General features: G+C 34.2%; 1 pseudogene; it reads right to left on the bottom strand.

Annotated features, from left to right (window-relative positions):
* Positions 1–3,169: 3,169 nt before the first annotated feature.
* On the bottom strand, positions 3,170–4,939 carry LOC149193104 (kinesin-like protein KIN-14R; annotated as a pseudogene).
* Between the last annotated feature and the right edge of the window lie 1,337 nt (positions 4,940–6,276).

Below are 6,276 nucleotides of genomic sequence, written 5' to 3'. Positions count from 1 at the left end.
GTATACGCTACTTCCATTAATTGAACCTGCATATATCTTCAAAACTACTGCAAACATAAACTTTTGAATCAAGTTTGTACTAGCTATCAATATACTAAATATATACTGTCAATTTTCAGAGCTTTACAGAGGCAAGGACAAAGATCACTTCTTCTTACTTATACAATCAATCAATCATATTCCATCCTCCTTATGTATTCAGTTTTACATTCAGATCTAAGAAGACATCATTGATAGACAGCAGTAAAACAACAGAATTTGATCAGAGAGTTTAGTCAAATCTGATAAAGAAGATTCTCTTCTGTATACGCTACTTGAAAGAACTGAACCTGTGTGTATACACTCTTTGGTCGAGATGTACCTGCGTACATATATGCAAATATTGATTTAGAACTTTGTTGCCATTCCAGACTTCAGACAAACCTAGATCTTGATAGATAATGAGTAAAATAGGCGCAAAACATCAAATTTAGTCTCAACCAGTATCAGATCATTCAAGAATAAGTCATTTCATGTCTCATGATCCTGATGTAACATTGAAATCAAAGTGCACATAAATATTTCAGAGCTAGTCCCAAACATAACCCTGCAACTTAAAATATACTTCATATAGAAGTACTCCTTAGAATGTTATTGCTTGCACACCTAGCCTAATGATCTTCTCCTCCTTATATACTCTTAGTCCTTTCTCAATACCTTGGACCAAAACCACTTAGGACCAATAACATAGACCAAATACCTAGGAACAAATACGTTGGATCAAAATACCTTAGACCAAATACCTCGGACAAAAAACTTGGTTTTCCAACATGTACACGCTTTTTCTCCTATGAAAGTGCCTGTATACGTTATACACTTCTTTTGTTTTTCCAACCCGTGTGTATATGCTTCTTGGACAAAGTGAACCAACGTATAACTCTGTTTCTTCATTCTTTTTTGTCTGATCGGTAATTCTTTGTTGTTAACCTGTTGTATTGTGAACTATCATCTGAGTGAGTTGCCATCAAGGACAACACCTGTATCATAATGCCAACAGTTAATATCTTTCCACAACAATTGACTTGCATATTATTTTTTGCATCAGATTTTGTCGATAAAGAAATATAAAAAGGGTCCCAAAAAGGCTTCATTGACAACATTAACACTTGTTTTTATTGACTGCAGTGAAATGAATATTTATTTTAACCCATTTGGACACTCGTGTATATATAAATCCTCATTTACCAAACTTATGAAAACCTCATTTAGCAAACTGAATAGCTCCTTTAGCCCAACCTACGCTCCTCCCTGCCATGTCCATATATGAAAACCTCGATTTTACATATCTGTCAATTAATTTTAATATAAAAATGAAAACAATGAAAATTCGCATACATGATCTTAGATCCAAATTATTTTAATTAAATTCTTCACATGAAATATTAATTTCATCTTAGTAAATTTTCTTAAACAACCCCTTCTGTAGTAGTGCATAAATCTTGTGTTGCTATCATTGGAACTATTGAGAAGTATGGGGATGGGTGCAGAAAAAATTTGTGAGTTCTATGTATATCTATTAGTCGAAGCTCAAATCTAGTCCGCATCTTGAAAACTTCAGGATTGAAATGATCTAAAAATATAATTTTGTCGCTCCTGGTGATGCGAGGATAAAAAATCCCTTTGTGATTCAAGTATCCAGACATCACATCTCCCATCATAATTAAATAAACAATCATAATCCATGCATTTTTTACAATAATAAAATCTCTAATAAAACACTAGTAGAGTGCCCACAAACAGATTCAATAGTTTCACCATAATTAGAAGCCTTCAGGCGAATAGAAAACTAGACCAGTAGCTCAATGCTTATTTCCGAGAGAATACCCATTAGGATTATAACTACAAAGCATAATGGCAAACCCAAAACTTTCATTGTTGCAGGTAGTGCCATAATTCATGCACCAATTATAGTTGTTGCTAGATTGAAAACTGCACTAGGGATACCAGATCCAGACTCCATTTCTATTATCCTTGATTTTTTTGTTGACAATAGGGGGAAATCATAACTGTCTTCCAAAGGAAATGCCTTTGCAGTAACCCCATTGACGGACTTCTTGATCTCTTCCTCATGGTCTAGTGATATGTCCTACATTTGCAGCTCGATGAATGAGTGCTTTATTGAGCCCTGCATTGTGTACCTGATTGAAATTTCCCGAGAGATATTGAGAATTGTTTTGATTACCTGATTTGCAGGAAAAATAGAAAATTGTCTTTTGGCCTCCTCTGTTTGATGAGATTTTCTATTGATTAGGAAAATGAATGATAAGATTTGCTTCTGTTTAAAGTCTTAAGTCTTCTCCTTCTAGTGCAAGGAGGATGAAAAGAATGAAGAGGGATGAAGCATTTGAATTGTCATCCAATTTGGCTAAGTTAGGTAGTTATCCAACATTTTACCTTCTCTAAATTCATATGTTGCAAGTTATGAAGCCCCCTAACTGATGGACTGGTGGTGGTTTCTCAAACACTCTATTTGGTAGTGATTGTTTCTCTTTCACTTTGGCCTCTAGCTGTGCTTCAAGATCCTTTACTTGAATGACATGTAAAATTAGCCAAAGCCTTAAGACTATACAACATAACAAATAAATATCCCTAGCAGATGAGACTATAGTGCATTGAACTCAAAGGTAAAGTTAATCCGAAAAGAGAATATAAAGTTTCAACATTACCTTCTCTTGAAGATTTCTACACATATGTTCTTTTCCTTTAAGTTTTTCCAGATATTGCAATCTCTCCTTCTCTGCTTGTTGTCTCTACTCTTTGAGCCTGATTTCAAGTTGTTCTTGTAGTTCTTTTTCTGTCTGTAATCGTTGCCCTTTCACTTTGGCCTCAAGTTGTGCTTCAAGATCCTTTACCTGCATGACTAGTAATATTAGGAAAAATCTTACTTTAATACACTGAACCAAACAAATGAAAGCTTTAGCACTTAAAAAGAAAGTTAAATAAAAAATGAAAATAAGCATTACCGTCTCTTGAAGATTATATCTAGGGCTACTTACATTCTAAGAATATGCAAGTTAAAAGCAATAAAAGGGACAAGCCTGTGTCAGACCTTTTCTAAGAACATTTCAACCTTCATAACCTTTACTTGAAGTATTTCAGCCTCTTTGATCAGTTCTCGAGCATTATAATTTCAGCCCTTAAGTTTCACATCCATTTTCTGCATGTTCTCGTCCATCTTCTGCATCATGTCATCCTTTACCTTTCCTTCTTGTTTGGCCTTCTCAAACTACACAAAGGCATTCACACTTTCAATAATAGCCTAACATACAGGGAATGTTCTAAATTCAATAACAATACTCATTGAAAATATGCATGCAAAAACATTCTAGTTGTATGCTAACTAGCAATGTAAAATCAATTTATTTGAAAGTACCATTTGTTTATACTTCAAAAGCTCATAGGAATCAAATTGTTTCCATGTTGGACCTAGTTCTATGCCCCTCACTCTGGTGGAAAATTTCAATGAACTTAAAGGAAAAAGCACATGAAGAGAAAAGGTATTGGAATGGCACCTAATGAATCTTGGAGCAAATTTGTAAGCTTAGAATTCCTAAAATCACCAAAAACAACAGTCATGTCATTATTAAATCTGATTTAAAAAGAGACAACATATGCAAAAGGAAGTGACAAATGAATAATAGTGAAACTCTTTTGAACCCTTCAGATAGTTGCAATGCAACAAACCTATAGGGTATGTGGTTGTTTTTGGTTGCTAACACAGATATAACATCACCAAGAATAGAAAGAGATTTGTTGATAGATTGAGCTTCCATAAGGCACTCCCATTGAACATCTGTTTTTTCTATTCTCTCACTTTTGCCAGATCAACGAGCCACAACTTTCTCCTGGTACATTCCCCGTTGATTAATTTTTCTCCCTTTACCATCACACAAAGTACATTGTGCATGGTAACATTGAAATCACAAACTTTCAATAACTCGTTACCATAGCAAACAACACAAACAAATCAGAACTGCCTCACTGGTTGATATTGTCATATAAATCAAGTAATTCTCACATGCAAAAATAAAATACTGTAATTTTCTTTGAGTGGGTCTTAAACTATTCAAATAAGTACTTTCTCTCACATAAACTATAAGATAAATTTTGATAATTGCTTCAAGCAGGTTATCAACTATTTTACAAATTGGTATTGTTCAGCTCAATTTAGTCAATATTTTTGATTCAACAAAACTGCCCAATAAGTTGTAGCATAGGGCCAAGTTTATTATATGTTCTTCACTGAATTTATCCTGATTTATCCATTTTATGTAGCAGTATGAAGTGAGCCATGATGAAAGAATGCGCACCAGTGAGAACGACTACTATTTTCATTAGAATTGGTAGAGCCAATGGCCCTTGCACTGCTTCCAGTTTGGAAAACATCCCAAACCTCATTCATAGTGTGTACTAGTACTTCAACAAGGCCTGGAACATGATGGACACCTTCTGCTACCTTGCTTTACTTCAAGCCTAATGACAGACCACAAAGTCATTCTCAATTCAATATACTAAAACTGTTTCATAGAATAGAACAATATATGTATCAAATCTATCTCATCTTTGTTCAGGAAACTAGAAATGAACTTAAACACCAAGAAAAACAGAAGTTACTTTTTAACAGTATGCCCTAGCTGAGTTGGGGATGCAAGTAGATCATGAATTTGCTCCTCATTGTAAACTTCCAATACGCTTACTGAGATATCGTATTTAAATAATCAATTTCTCTCATTAGCTACATGAAAGAGCTCCTCTAATGTTCGACAGTTTACTCCCCTATCATCATGTGTTCCCTCCATGGTAAATGTCTTCTCAGCTCCAGTTTGCCCATGTGCAAAGATACATTATACCCATCCAAAACTGAGATGAAACCTGGTGCAGCGTTGGAAAAAACAACCATTACCTATGGAAATAGCTCTAATCAATGAATTTGTGTACTTATTAATAATAAATTTCAGATCCAAAAGATATTATTATGTACATCTTACCTTGATTTTCTTGATTAATAAATACTAAAAACATGATTAAATTTGAACACTTTCTTTGAAGAACCATTAACAGGATGCTCAATTCAATGTCTCTATTTGTATCAAATTTTGCCACTGCAGAAACTCCCACTAATATTTCTCCATCGCTCAATGGACAACATCTACAGAATGCTATGATGTTTCCTAAAAAATACTAGAAAATCATGTTATCTAACCTGCTAATCCTTGTGTAATGCATAAAAAGAATGCAATCAGCAAGTTGCCTGTAAGATTCAACACTTTATTTTAAAGCTTTTTCCTTTACATTGTCTCTTTGTTCAAATTCTTCTTGAGGTCTTCAAACTGCAGAAATTAATAGCTTCATAAAAATTAATAAAATATTAGCAATGATTTAATAGAATATTTATCACTTACCCAGATATTGCACAGCAGATGTCATCTGAGCAATGTCACAGATAGCACTGGCACATTTATGTGCCTCTTCCGAAAGGTTATCATAATCTCACTTTAGTATTTCCTACCAAGTATTTGACAATATTATTCATAGAATATATGATGAGGTGTAGTACAAGAAGAAGACTCAACTTAAATTTGTACGCTAGTATTATTCAATACCAAAGTTATCTGAATTTTAGCCTTCAAGTCTTGAACTGATGAAGCCCAAAAAAAATTATGCCTTTGGTATGTGTCTTGAAGCTCCCTTGATTGAGAAGTTTGGCCTTCTATAGCTTGATCTGTAACAAGGAAATTATTGCATCAGATAATTCCAATTTGTTGGCTTATCAGTAATAAGAAAAAAAGATCAATTTGTTCCACCTAGACATTCAACATGAAATGACATGTTATCAAGTTCAGTCCTCAGGTTTTCATTTTGACGATTAGGGTCATTAAGGGACATGCAGGCCTCGTGGCATTCATTTTTCTTCAATTCATACTCCCTAGTAAGCTCTTCAATCTTCCTTTCATACTCTGCTATACATTTGGGAGTTTTCCTTCTAATCTACAAACTAATCAATATAACTAATGTTAATCCATCTCAAGAGTATTTAAAAGAAGTACAAGGATGGCTCTGCCAACATCTCTCAATATGTTGTGTTCCCAGTTTTCGTCAGTCCTAGCTATCTAGAATTGAGCATTCAAAAATCCTCCATTTGCATTGCCTGTAGCCACATGAAAGACTACTTTTGAGACAGTCAGAACTTCCTACCATCTGCGATTTGATTTCTAGACCGCATCATCAAATTACAAT

The sequence above is a fragment of the Pinus tabuliformis genome, chromosome 2_2 (assembly GCF_031772625.1).
Source record: "Pinus tabuliformis cultivar Carrire ecotype Pingquan chromosome 2_2, CPIR1, whole genome shotgun sequence".
NCBI lineage: Eukaryota > Viridiplantae > Streptophyta > Pinopsida > Pinales > Pinaceae > Pinus > Pinus tabuliformis.
The sequence above is the reverse complement of the archived record's forward strand: the minus strand, read 5'-3'. Positions and strand labels throughout refer to the sequence as shown.